This window comes from Ursus arctos, unplaced genomic scaffold (genome assembly GCF_023065955.2).
Source record: "Ursus arctos isolate Adak ecotype North America unplaced genomic scaffold, UrsArc2.0 scaffold_10, whole genome shotgun sequence".
Taxonomy (NCBI): Eukaryota; Metazoa; Chordata; class Mammalia; order Carnivora; family Ursidae; genus Ursus; species Ursus arctos.
In genome coordinates, this window is record NW_026622764.1 from 6,828,856 (window position 1) to 6,844,473 (window position 15,618).

Consider the following 15,618-nt stretch of genomic DNA (forward strand, 5'->3'; position numbering starts at 1 on the left):
CTATTTTTACCTTGATGTTTTGTGTCCCACTTTACCTTTTGAAGTCAAATCTAAAGTTATGTTTAAAAGACTCCTGAGGGGCACCTGGGTTAAGCAGCTGCCTTCGACTCAGGCCATGATCCCAGGGTCCTGGGATCAAGTCCTGTATTGGGCTCCCTGTTTAGTGAGGAGTCTGCCTCTCCCTCCTCCCTGTTCATGCTCTGTCTCTCTCTCAAATAAATACAATCTAAAAACAAAACAAAACAAAAAAAACTTCTATAAAAAATAAAATTTAAAAAACTGACTCCTGATGTTTTTCTTTTTCTAGAAAATAACTCTGTATGCCTATTGTCATAAGGGTGCATAATTTTAAAGGTAGCAGCAGAGGTTAAGACACACAGAAGTATGACGGGGTGCCTGGGTAACTCAGTTGGTTAAGTGGCCAACTCTTGGTTTCAGCCCAGGTCATGATCTCGAGGTCCTGGGTCCAACATCAGCCTCCGTGCTCAGTAGGGAGTCTGCTTCAGGATTCTCTCTCTTCCTCTGCTGTTCCCCATCTTCTCATTCATACTCTCTCTCTCAAATAAATAAATAAATCTTAAAAAGAAAAAAAAAGACACAAAGTATACAATGCATATTTTCTAAGCCCAGGCAGTTTGGCATGTAAAGTGAGGATTACAGCAGTTGTCTAAATATCCATATTCAGACATGATATTACTAATCATGAAGCACTAGGAGACTGAGTGACAGCTAATGTGATGTAATACGAAGGATAAAAAAGCCCACGTATTAAGGATCCTTTTCTAAAAATCTAAATTAAACTCCCAGTTTATAGAACATATAGAAGTTAGAAGCATAAATTTGATGCCATGGTTTCAGAGAAATTCACAATAGCATTTTTTTCCCCTACAAAACAACTGGTTCAATGTTTTAAAGTAATATGATGAGAAAATAAGTGGGGGGCACAGGTCAAGATCGAAAGAGGAGACATGAGAACCAACCAGTGTGACTGAAGCTTGATCAAATATTGGTTTTAAAAATGCTACGAAGCAAACTCCGGCCTTAAAATATGCTATTGAAAAAAATTGATGGAACTGGGATGGGAATGTGCATTAAACACTATGAGATTAATTGTTTAATTGTTTTTAATATGAGATCATAGTATTGTAATTTGGGGGGGGATGCTCTTTGAAGATTCATGCTGAGATGTTTCATAGAGAATTGTCATGATGTCCAAAGCTTACTTTCAAAACCACACTGCAGGGAGCCATGAGAACAAAAGTGGGAAGTAAGTTAACCAGTGACGCACAGTGGAAGGGCAGGAGTAAAGTCTCTTACACTGTAGAAAATCTTTTGGTTTTGCTCTGAGTGAGATGGGGAAATGTCAGAGGGGTCTGGGGAGGGTGGTGGAAAGATCAGAATTCTAAAATGCACACTGGTGATGGGTAGAGATGGCCAGGGGACCTGCGTACCAGCCAGGATCTTGGCTAGGGGGCGCTCTCCAGCACGAGAGCCTTCACTGTCAGATTTTTTTTTATAATAATTTTTTATTATGTTATGTTAGTCACCATACAGTATATCCTTAGTTTTTGATGTAATGTTCCGTGATTCATTTTTTGCGTATAACACCCAGTGCACCATGCGATATGTGCCCTCCAATTTTCAAGAGCTGATTAGATTCTAGATGTATTTTGAAGAAAGAATGCTGAGGGTGTTTTTATGGATTGCGTGTGAGTTTGGCAGAAAAGAGGAGTCAGAGCTAACCTCAAATGTTCACATGGGGTGCTGGGAGAATTAAGGCGCCATTTGCTGAGATGGAAAAAACTATCTGGGAAGTGGAATTATGAAAGATGATCGGGAGCCATTTTCTTAAGCATGCTAAATCCTAAAGTCGTGATCAAGTCCTGTTAGTGGCACCCCTTCCGTCTCCTGCTGATGCTATGCCCAGACCGCTGTTGCTGAAATTAAATCATGGTCATGTCACACTAGTGGACATGGCTGTAGGTATGTTCAGAGAAGTTACTTCAGGTCAAAGGACCAGAATTAGCCTGTTACAGATAGAGAACTGCAGTTAGTTCTGAATGGAGTGGTCGTTCAGGGAGAAGAGTTGGATGGAAAGGCACACAGTGTTATCTCGAAGTGACCCCGGTTTCCTGGTACCTGCCGAGTGAGGTTCTCAAACCAAAATGTTGCATTTGATTGTGTACATTCGCACTGATACCTCTTCCAGTTCCTTGCAAGCATCATTCACCAGGTTTCTCACCTTTTCCTCATCCTGGGGGGAGGATGGCATCATCTAGCTTCAACTGTGGACACACTGAGAAGCAGACGGCCTCTCTCCCTGAAGGCTCACAGAAGACTATGCCCATCCCGAGCTCACTCCTGCAGCAGCCAGGACCTGTGTATGCTCATGTAATGACCCAGCCTCAGCACTTACGTTCTCATAGGAAAACGTGGACGAGAAAAGAAGTATGTAAGAAATGAACTCAAGGTGAGTTTTTTGTCTCCTCAAGAGAAAAGAGAAATTAGGTGCATTTGAATGCATTGCCCATGTCAAAAAATAGGCACTCATTCTGTTAAAGAAAGATCCACTATTGCATGTAATTGAATTCTGGTAATAATAGCAGTGATTTTGACAACTCCTTTCACCACAAACTCTTTGCCATCATTAGTCAAGATAGAATTTGGAACCTAATGGCCCAATAGGCTCGCCCCCAAATTCAAGAATATTAGCGCTGTTTTGCCAACGCTCCACATACATTTCCAAAATACTGTTGATTTATTCCTGCTCACAGCGCAAGTACAGAAACAAGATACCTGCTGGGAAGACTGCAGACCAGAGGAAGTTCTGTCTCATTTTCCACTCATGCTTTTTTCATCGATGGCTGATTCCATTCTTAATATTTGCATCAGACAATAAACCTTGAAGAAAACCTGAATTCAGTGGCAATATTTGTGTCTATTATGATGTATATTTATTGTTCTTCCTGTTTCAAGAAGTCCTTTCTTTCAATTGGCTTAGAGTGCGATTCTTTATTTCTATATCCTATAGCACCACGTTCTTCTTGTCAGAGTTTTGGAATACAAATATTTGTCCCTTTAGGTATATATTGCTTCCAATAATATAAGGGGCAAAAGTAGCTGGATTTTATCTGTCGAGCTGAGATTACGAAATAGCCCCACTTATATAGCGTGGCATATAGATGAAGGACAAGAACCCCTTAGAAACTTTTAGCTGAACGGATCAATATCTATATCTATACATATCTTCATGCATATATATGAAGATCTATATTATCATCTTACGGACAGCTGAAGAAATAAAATGTATCCACCATCATTCTACATGAATTTTCTAATGTGTTCTATTAATAAAATGTTATACATGGGAAAGTAAAACCCAAAGCCAACTTGAGTTAAGCAAGAGAGCCGATCCCCAAGAGAGGACTCTGTGTCTTGTGCCATTTTGCATCAGTGGACCCAGCATTTGGCTTTAGAAGGGATACAGGACACCCTATTTCAGGAGTTGTGAAAGCCTAACCTGAGTTTGGCAAGCATTTTCTGTAAAGGGCCAGATAGTAAATATTTATGGCTCTGCAGGCCATGTGGTGTCTGTCACAGCTACTCAACTCTGCTTTGTAGCAAGAAACCAGCCATAGACAATATGCAAACGAATCAGCTTGGCGGTGTTCCAATAAAACTTTATATGCAGAAATAGGTAGGTTCTGGATTTGGTCCCAGGGTCAGAGTTTGTTGATCCCTGACTCAAACATACATGTACCATCTCCACTCTTTGGCCCACTAAACACACAGGGGACACTGAAGTAAGAACATTGAAAGAAGAGAAAACATAGAAATAACTTCAAGCTTCTCCAGTGCCAGTTGCTCCTAAGAAGAAATCAACCCTATTAACATGTTCTCTAAGATGTCAAATATGTTTTCCCCTAAACTTCCTTCCCATTAATATTGTGGCGGGACACAAAATGTAAACTTATTTTTGCCTCTTACAGGCATCTTTGAGTTTTCAAAAGAAAATATTTTATATATATGCAAATTGTACATAATGTTATACAATATATAATATTTATATACATATAATTATATATATAATGCGACTGAGATAATGTGTTGAGCTCAGTTCTCTTGCCCTCACTCCTGGAGCTGTCCCTCATGCATGGGACTGGGCAGGTAGGTTAGTGGCAAGTTATTTTTTTTTTTAAAGATTTTATTTATCTATTTGACAGAGAGAGAGGGAGAGAGAGTACAAGTAGAGGGAGTGACAGAGTCAGAGGGGAGGGAGAAACAGACTCCCCGCTGAGCAGTGAGCCCAAAGCCAGGCTCGATCCCCGGACCCCTGGATAATGACCTGAGCTGAAGGCAGACGCTTAACCAACTGAGCCACCCAGGCACCCCTACAAGTTATTTTGAAACTGCATGTTCACACGCACGTGTACATCACCCTCTGACTGTGGAGACTATTAACACTTTCTAATTGAAGAAATGATTCATCAACTGCAAAACAGAAAATTGCTTCATGATCATTTCTGAACACGTACATAAATTTGTTTAAGTGGCTGTGCGACCTTGGGAATTCACTCGACTCTCTGATATATAGGTGTCGAATAATAAGTAAAGATGCTGGTGTAGTCAAACGCATATTCTTACAGTAAGTTTTGGGGTCAAACATAAATTCTACTACTTATTAACTATGTCACCAGGCAAGTTACTCAACCTGAGTGTTCATTTCTTCAGCCACAGAATCAGGATACTAAGAGCTAAGTTAGTTTTATCAGTTCCCTGCCTGACCTGCCACCGTGGACCCCCAGGATATGTCAACCTCTACCCCTTATGGATCAGTGACTGTGGGAGAAGGCTACTCAAATTCTTAAGGAGAATGATGTCCATTTTAGAGCTTTGGATAGAAACACAAGGTAATTGTAAAGAAAAGAAAAAAAAAAGGTCCCATTTTTATCCCATAGGATACATAGTGAATATTTTAGAGACAGAAAGAAAAAAAATAGAAAAAAATGAGAAAAAGTTTAGGGGAGAGACAAAGACATAGAACGAGACTAAATAAATGGATAAGGTTCCTTTAAAGTAAAAATGGACTGTGATATCATTTACCTTTGATAAGGTGAAAGAGAAGTAGAGGATTCACATATAACATAAGTACTGAACACTGACAGAAGAATATTACGTCACCAATAGCAGCACCTCAAATGTACTGCTGTACTATCAACAGAAAATTGGGGCAGAAAATATTTATACACTATATATATAGATTTATATGACCGAGTTTTCTATTAGTTAAAAAAAAATACATATGTTTGCCCAGTTGCCTTTAGAAGCAACAATGCAAAATCACTCCCCAAATTAATAAATATCCAACTATGGCACATTAGCAAATGAAAATAGTGAGCTCGTGGCCATAAAAATATCGATAATAATTCTGTATAAGTTTTAATAATTCAGTATGATAATCTTTGCTTTATGTTTTTCCTAAAAAGCCAATATCTAAGAAGTGACCTCTCCCTATATATAATTCTAATGTCAAGTGTAATATCCCATCCTTTGAAATTCAAATGGAATTTGCTCTAATCCCTTCCATATGCTCTGGCTGATCCCTGCCATTCCACTGTCTTCTCCTACCAGTCAGGCAGTAAGGACGGTTCAAAGGAGAGGAGAGAGTCTCCTTGTTTCTTGGGGGCACTGCATCTATCTGCTTCCATGGCCACTGTCTGGCCATTCCACTTGTTCTTGCCATTTAAATCACACATGGCACTTCAGACATAGAGCACAGCCTCCTACCTCAAATGCAGCAAATGCTACATTAACTCTGTATAAGGGTTTCCTGAATTTTTGTGCTGACAGATTTTATAATCTCTGGGTGAATCACTTTATTCTTTCTCCAGATTCCTTATTTCCTCATTTCCTGGTCTTCTCACCATGACCTCCCCCTGGAAATTCAGTCTCTCTAGTTGTATTATTGTATAAAAAAATTAACTCTTGGAGCACCTGGGTGCCTCAGTCAGTTGAGTGTCCAACTCTTGGTTTTGGCTCAGGTCATGATTTCAGGGTCATGACATCAAGCCCTGAGTCGGGCTTCTTACTCGGCATGGAGTCTGCTGGGCATTCTCTCTCTTCCTTTCCCTCTGTCCCTTCCCACCTCTTCCTCTCTCTCAAATAAAATAAATAAAAACTTTAAAAAAAATTAACTCTTCCACTTCTCATTAATGCATTCTACAGATAATGACGGATCTTCTGTCGGTCCACTCTTTATTGCTCAAAAGAGGAAGAAGAAGGAGGAGGAGCAGAGGGTGAAGGAGAAAAAGAAGCTGAGGGAAGAGGAAGAGGAGGAGGGAGGGTCGAAGGAGAGAAGGAAGAGAAGAAACACAAAGGTTTCAATATTTCAGAATTTTTCTTCTCCGTTATCTCAAAAAGCCCGGTGATGACCGCCTTCCTCACTAGTGTGTGGGGCGACCCTCCCCTCAGAAGCTGTGGGTCTCTCCTGCTGGCCAGTGTGTGGGGCTCAGCTATGGAGCGGTGGGGAAAAGGAATGCTTCTGTCTAATCAGTCCTACCTTCTGATGCCATGCTGCAATTTTCTGGCATGATTTGAGAATGAGGGCAAATCCAACCTTGAAATAGCACCTAGGGGGAACAAACTAGGTGGGGAGAAAGTTATAAGAGAATGACACTAACAGTACTTGCCTCCGAAGAGGGAGGGCAGGGAGGAAGTCTGAGCAGCGTCCAAGGGAGGATTGTCAATTGTTATTGTCAACCCGAAATCGAAATGGGTGTCACCAGTGCCGCCATTCAGATGGGACTTAACAAGAGCTGGGAGTCTAGGCCATGGGAAATCTGTGATATTTAGGAGAGGAAAACAAAAATAAAAGAATACAAAACAACAGCAACAAACTCTTCTGCTTTTGTGACTTCTTATTAACACAATGCACATATACACATATATGTATGTATGTGTGTGCCTGTGTGTGTGTGTATGTGTGTGTGTGTGTGTGTTTTCCCAAAGAAAATCCTAGTGCTATTCATCCTCAATAACAGTTGTCTGGACACAATCACTAAACTGGAAGTCAAAACTGTGCCTGTTACTCAGAACTTCAGAGGAAGGGCGTGTCACAACAGTCCTGCTTTTTACCTTTTATTTTAACCTCACCGTTAGGTCCAGAATCAGTAGCATTAAGAATGGCTAGCGATTCTTCTCCATATAAAAAGTGTTCCACGTTATTGATTTAACTGTGCCTTGATGCTTTTATCTCTAAATACCAGTTGAAGGAAAATATTGATTAAACCTAGAAATGCTTTATTGCAGCCTCCTTCTCAACTGTCGGTGGCACGAGGTTCATGTACATTTAATCGATTTTTGATTCATTTGTGATTGGAAAATCAGTAAATTATTTCATTCAGATTGAGAGTTACACTCATCACAAAGAAATTTAGTTGAATTGAACTTTGGCCATGAATTTGAAGGGGCATCATATGGCATAATTAAGTAAATACATAAATTTTATTTTATAAGGTGAATATTACTCTATGGGGATATGCCAGTTTCTACATTTACATCCAGACTCCAGAATCTTGGCAGAGTCCTCCAGGGCAAATCCTGCCTCTTGTGAGAAATGTAATTACATCTTTAATATATACCTACTACAGACCAGTAGTAGGTATATAAATTTCTTGTGGAATATTCTCTTAGTAATAATTACAGAAAGATCTGGATTCTCTCTCTTTCTCCTTTATTCAACATGGTGTTGACACCATCCTAATGCTTTTATCCACACCATGCAAAGATTGAGTCACCGGATGGAAGTCCAGCAGAAAATGTGCAGCCCGGGAATATGACGCAAGAGACATTTTTAAGCTGGTGACTGCCGTGGATCAAAAGGTCATTCCTAGACATGGCCAAGCCTTTGACCTATAGGAGTAACTAGTTTATAGAAAGAGAGGCAAAATCTGGAGCACATTACGCACATTGCACGACCCTCCTATAAATGTAATGACTCTTCTATGTGCATTATTGAAGTACGTCTCCAATACGTAAGGATAGGAAAGATAATAACTAGGTTTGGAAAACTGAGAAAAGTGTTTTAGTTGCTTGGCTTAGAGAATTGGACTGTTCTGTTCCTTCTGCATCTGCGAAATTAAAATCTAAATAGCTGTAACCCTGTACCTCATTGTTCTCAGATTGAAAGTGATATTAATATACTTTGCAGTAAAAGGGTAAATGAAACATTATATGATTTTTAAAGTTGTCATAAATGCTTAATAAAGGCTATGGAGAAACATGGTAGTAATTTTTCATGATGCGTTTGCTGATGAGTCAAGAGCAGTAATGAAAAGATCTGTGAAGCCGTCCCTGCTTCACAGCTGCATTAAGATGCTTTCCAGTCTTAGGATATGTAAAGTACATTATGACACTTACATAAAAGCAAGAATAAAAGTGTGAAATGGCTCTGCAATGACTATTTAGCTTTTCTTGCCTTTCCTGTTTGCTGTTTGTCAGCATAGAAGGCCAAGCCAGCCTCTCAACTCCTCCCAAGTGGAATCTTCCTGGCCAAGACTGAGGTCATACGTCGCCTTTGTTGTTTTAGTAACTATCGCTACATCCTTGATGTCATTCCCTGAGCCTTTTTATGTACTGCTACTCACAGTTGATGGTTGGTCTTGGCTTTGAAATTGTGACCACATCGAAAGTGATGAACTTTGCACAATAACATGACAGGGGCACTGATTTCCAAGTGCATTTTTCATGCAGTCATAGTTCTTTGGTGTAAGTGGTGCAGTGTAATTTTGTTCCACCATATAAAATAATGTTTTCTTGAAAACTGTTTGGAAACAGCCAAGGAGAGATTGATGATGCAATGAGGAAGATGCTGATTGATTATCATCAGCCTACAACCCACAGCAAATTCCGAGCATTTAAAGAAATGTCCCATAAAATCTTGTGTTTCTTGATGTGTAATACACAGGAGAAATTCCACATAATACTGAAACATGTATGTACCTAGAATTATGACAAATCCTGTCTGTTTTTCCTTTTTTTTTTTTTTTTTTACTGTACAAAAGATCAGGTCTCATTTAAGGGAACAAACAACGATAAAACAAACCATTGTGTTTGTCTCGAATTCCTTCTTTGACATGGTCTTCACCCCGGGTCTAGCCCCTGTGAGTAATTCTAGCTTGCCTGTACTCTTAGATGGTGCGAACTCCTTCGATGAACGCCCCCCCGACACACACACCACATGTACCCGGCCTCTTCCTCCTCTCTAGTTACTTCTCACCGTACTCATCTTTGACAAACCACGCTCATCTTCCCTCCGTGCTATGCACTCATTTTTAGCCCCACTGAGGATACAGGCCACCATTCATTGGTGGCTCACCTCTAGGATAAGACTCCCAGACATGTCTGTATCTTTACCATAACTTCCTACAATTGTTACTTCAGCCCACCGAGCTCTGCCCAGTCCTGTCTTGACCAGAGACAGAAATCTGTTGCCCTGTATGTTGTCGCCTTCTCATTAATCAGGAACTCGCCTGCTGTACTCTTTTGAGGCAACTGTGTCATTTAGTGATCATGCTTTTCTCCAAAGCACTTACTTTAAAATGTAGGAATAGGGAAGGCCACCTGGGTGGCTCAGTTGGTTAAGCTTTTGCCTTCAGCTCAGGTCATGATCTCAGGATTCTAGGATCCAGCCCCACATCGGGCTGTCTACTCAGTGGCAAGTCGACTTCTCCCTTTTCTCCCTCTGTGATCTCTCTCGCTCTCATTATCCCTCAAATAAATAGATAAAACTCTTTAAAAAATAAAATAAATGTAAGAATAGCCAATCAGTAGGAAAAAGGTATTTACTGTAACCATTATGTTTTTGGTATATAGTATTAGTATATGTATAGATTTGCTTTTAATAGATTTATTTATATTAATTAGCTTTTTAAATTTAAATTTAGCATCTAATACTTAGAGCAATGTTGAAAAGCCAAAATAATATTAACTAATAATTGTTGTCCAGGAGGTTACAGTCCAGCTGGGCATACAAGATTAAAAAAAAAAAAAAGGAGATTAAGAAACAATCCGAATGTCAAATGAGACACTTGGATAGTGGGAAGTATCAAAGGTGTTGCTAGCACAGGCAAGAATATGATCAGAGTATTGGAGGACTTGGTATCATCTTTCAGATTCTTATTTTATCTGAAAATATTCCATTTAGTTACAGGACTTATTACTATATTAGGCATTTCAGAATAATAGCAAGACTCCATTGGTTTATATTCCTTAATTCTTATATGACTTTGATCTGCATCCATTTGCATTATATGTTCACATTCCAACTAGGCTGAATTTTATATAAAAAAGAGAATGAAGAATTTTTCCTTCTATTAATTGCATATTTTAGAAGTATTTACTTGACAAATGTTGATCTTTTATGAAATGGAGAATGTCACAGTTCTGAATTATTTAACCATTGTTGAAAGATAAAATAATCTTTATTATGTGCATCAGTTTCTATCACTCTTTGCAATCATCAAAATTAATATAAACAAATTTCACCCAATGTATAAGTAACCCCCCTATACAGTATATAACTATTTATATTCATAAACTGCAAAACATCTTTAGACTGAGTCTAAATTTACATAATGAATAATCAAATGCATATCTGAATTATTAATTTTGTTCACAAATTCCAATTAATGAGGTAATATGTACACTGCAATTTTGAAAGATAAAAGTGGAAATGATTCATTTATTTAATAAGGTAGGTTACTGAAATTAAGTACATACTGTGTGCTAACTACCTTGCTTCGTGCTGTGCTCCGGCCAGCAACCAGGAGTGAAGCCATAACTCATCTCAGAGCTTCTGGTCTAGTGGGAATTACCTAATGGTTATGTAATTTTTTGGTTCAGCATTCACCAAAATTCTCAATCTTGAAAATACTAATATGTATGTGTGTGTGTGTGTGTGTGTGTGTGTGTGTATATATATATATACACACACACATATATATACATATGAGGTTACCTAACTCAGCAAATAAAAATACAAATATTACATGGACCATATTGATACAAATATTTCATGGGATGAGTAATTGCTGTTTACCTGAAATGCAAACACATCTGAGATAAATATTACCCAACATTGACAGGATTCTTATGCTCCTTGGGGTGATCTTTTTCATTGGCTCATGGCCATCGAGAAGCTAGAAGTATGACTATCCCATTAATCAATGATAACACAAAGCCTCCTAGAGGGATTTTACCTTCCTTAAGTCGCCCACCAATTAGGGGACAGAGCTCATCCCACTCTGACTCCATGTTTAGTCAACTTGTGCATGTGTCGTGCTGCTTTTGATGGAATTCATCTTCGGGTACCATCTGTACTTTATTCATCTTGAAGTGAATGGTTTGCTTTTTGAGAAACAATTGAAACTCTTACTTTGGGGGAATATTCCTTCTTCTCACCCACCCTTCTGCTCCCTCCCTCCCTCCCTCCCTCTTCTCCAGCTGTTCCACATACCAACAAGAGCCTGCATTTACATCTGCTGATACCGCTCATCCTACAGTATAGAATTTTGTCTATAATTCCTGGGTTTTCATATTTGCTATTTGAGCTTTTCTCATTAGTTCTTTAAACTTGGGTCTTTTCGGTGCCCTCTAAGTAGGTCATTTGTATCTATTTTAAAAGGTCATTGTTCTCAGCTTGCGCCTCTGTGTCTGTTTCTGTGCACTGGCAGTTCTGTCCCCCCCCCCAAGGATCCCTACACCTGAGCTGTGCCCCCGCTTACTGTCAGCACTTTTGCTAATGGCCGTGCTTATTAAATTTTCTGCACATTCAACTGAATTTTGGGAATTTATGACTATCATGTTTGTTGCTTTATCATCCTTATTTTGCATGCTTCATTTTTTTTAATACTAGCTTTTATTTCCTGTGAACTTTATTCCTACCTGCTTCGGTAAGGTATTTGCAGCCATATGTTCTATGGCCATCTCTTGGGGACCCCTGTCCCTTTAACTCTGCCACGTGGCACATACAGTTCGCTTTTAAGAGAGTTATGACTATTTCACTGAATAGGCATTTAGGATGTGCTCTTGTTTCTGTCCACTACATAAAGTAATTACGGTTACTCCCTGATTACTGATTTGGTTGTAACCATAAGTAGAAGAATGTGATATATTCACTTGCAAATAATGAACATATTGAGCAAAGATGTGAAATTTGGGTCTGATATCATTGATCAGGATGGTCCAGGTAGTAATGGACAGATTGAGGATGCGATCACAAATATCATGGGAAGAACTGGAACTGACACTCTTTACTCGTGCTAGCCTAAAGGTTCATGAGTATAGTGAATTTCATACAATTGGCCCCAATCCTTACAATCACTGGGATAATCTCAACTATACCTGACAGTATATCGAGACAATTACCACCACTAGGGAACTGGGTTACGTTGCCCTGGTCTCACCATTATACTTATCCAGACAGTATGAAGGGTACTGACCTCTCACTCGATTCTGACTACTGTGTGCCTGAATATCTGAGTGCCTTATATTTCCCCTAACTGAAATGTGAGCCCTGTTCTTACGTTCAAGTTTTGCTATAATCTAGTCCTCCCCACCTAGCTTTTGATAGCAGCCTTTTCTTCTGTACTTGGACACTGCTTCCTCTACTTTTATAACTGCTAGTTACGGACCTGAATCCACTCACACATCTCTAGAAAAATAGATAATCGGCTCTTCCTCTCATAACCCGTGTATAACTTGTACTCAGAAACAGCTGCCCTATCCGCTGGAGTAGCTTGTGTATTTGGAAGCCAGCCCAGTTTAGATTAGAAACCTCTAAGCTATCTCAGGCGTTGATTTAAACTTCTGGACACCTGCCTTGTAGCAAAACTTACAGACAAAATAATTCTTCTCCTGGTCTTACAAATAGACTGAAAAAAAAAAAGTAAAGAAAAATACAACTATCACTATGAAAATTTTAAACATACCCCAAATAAGGGGCGTGGCATAATAATCTCTATGTAGCTATTACTCAGCTCCAACACTTGTCCAGTGTGATGGCTCATTTTTGGTGCCAACTTGATGAAGCTTAGAGAGACCCAAGTAGGTGGTAAAACATTATTTCTGGGTGTGTCTGTGATGCTGATTTTGCAAGATGAGCATTTGAGTCAACAGACTGAGTCAAGAAGATCACCCTCACCAAAGTGGGTGGGCATCATCCAATCCCTAGAGGGCCTGAATGGGACAAAAGGCAGAGGACGGAAGAATTTGCTCTCTGCTTGACTGGGAAGTCCATCTTCTTCCAGTCTCAGATATCAGCACTTTTGGCTCTTGGGCCTTCGGACTCAGATTATAGATTACACTATCAGCCCCCTTGGTGCTCAGGCCTTTGGATGCAAGCTAAATGACACCATAAGCTTTCCCGGTTCTCCAGCTTGCAGGGGGCAGATGGCAGGACTTCCTGGTCCATAATCACGTGAGCTAGTTCCTATAATAAATCTCTTCTTACATATGTATCTTTAATATCCCAAGAGTTCTGGCTCTTTGGAGGCCCCAGACTAACACATCCACTCATAATTAATCTTGTTTTGTCCATACCCACAACCATTCCTCTCTCTTCTGACCTCTGCAGTTGATTATTTTAAAGCAAATATCCCAAATACATATAGTTTCATTTTTATATACATTATTACATATTTCTTAATACAACTCTATTTTCTAACATCACTATATCGTTATCTCTCTAAAAATATTATCAGCTGTCCAGCCACTATTCAAATTTCCCAATCACACACCCACACTCCCATTAATTGTTTGAATCAGAGCGAAACATAATGCATGTTATAAATTGCAAAATTGAAATAGTCCCAAGAAAACTAAGTTTTTAGTAAATAACGAGAAGTACAAATAAAGGGCCTGAAAAAGGGGGGGGGGTTGTGTTACCTTTAACTGTATCATCTTTGTCCTGTGGTTGTGTGGATACAATTCAGCCAGAAATTTGCCCTTACCTTTAAAGAGACAGATCATGTGGACAATTCTATGTAACTCTTGGATTATCCAAATGCCTGCTTTTAATATAAGCAAAGTGGTTTGCCTGAAGTCCATCAGGAATAGAAGAGATTATTCATTCAGCAGGAAGAAGAAGGCTGTGGATCATATTAGCCATTTTATGACGTTGTGCAGGCACACAGTACCAACACACACACAAATGGATTGCACAGTGCTTTCCAAGACTTTGTTAAAATGATCCTCGAACTAGGATACCCTGATGGAGTAAAATTCCATAACCTCGGGGGAAAGAAAAAGCAAAGGGACTCACAGCCATAAGGTTGGCTGGACTCATTGTACCTGGATAAATGTATTTAAGCTTTCACCAGGCCTTTTCTGAGTTTTATTACTCTTTGCATTCTGACTACTAACCGAAAACAGGATTCCTTCAAATTCCTGGGCAGCTTGCCACTACTTTGGGCCAAGGGGCCAATAAAAATCATTAGCAATACATAAATTTTATCCAGTGGGCTTTCCTGAACATGTGCAAGTGTTCATAAGGTCTGAGCACTGAAATCCACATGTTCTGTCTCATGTGCTCCTCATTTGCTTGCAATCGGTTATACTCAAGTCTGTTATGTGATTATATTGTAATTTATATCGAATGAGGATCAATATGCCATTCAAATACGCTAATAAAAACGGTGATCAGATAGACACTTTTGTTAATGAAAGACAGTAGATAAGACTGAACATGGTCCTAGGGTTTCAAGATCTGCAGCACACAACACGTATTCTCGATTTTATTTATTCATTTGCAGTTAGGCCAATATGAATATATTCATAAGGAAATATTAGAACGAAGTAAGCCTGTTCACGATTATCATGATGAGATGTATTAGCCACTTTATGAGACTGAAAATCTCTACCTTACAGTTTTTGCACTTAAAACTCAAAATTGACCATTGACGAGGTTGATTAAATAGCCATTTGTCCTTGTTTATATTTTATAAGTTTTTCATGACAGTGAAAACTATTTGCTATGAAAAAACGTATTTTTACTTCATGTCAGGTTAAAACACACACATAACCACACTTGAAAGAGTATGTGAAGTGTATTTACTCCAATGTTTAATTTACAAGTGCCAATATCGTAGAGAGTGCTGCACGACGTGCCATCTTGCAATTTCCAGGGACTATGAGCCCCTGCACCAGTACTACCCCCAGCACCTGCCTTGGGTGCGTTGGAAAAAAAACATGAAAGTAAGAAGTGAGACTTTAAGAATGGAGAACACAGGCTGGGTGATGATCAAGTATTAAGAAAACACACACACACACACACACACACACACACACACACAGATACTCCTTTTAGGTGTCATGCTAACAAAGTTGCCCTCTACCACATTAATTGGATTCCCAGTGATATGCTCCTTTTTGGTGAATAAACTTTATGACCTTGATCCCAGAAATCACAGTTTAAATTGAAATCCAAAATTTAAAAAATGAAAAAGAAATCAAAGGATACCTCCTCCTTAATTTAAACCAGAAGGTGGCCTACTTTAGACTGAAGTAATCTAGTGAGAAATATATTTTGGCAATAAACATCTACTTAAAAACATTTTACAA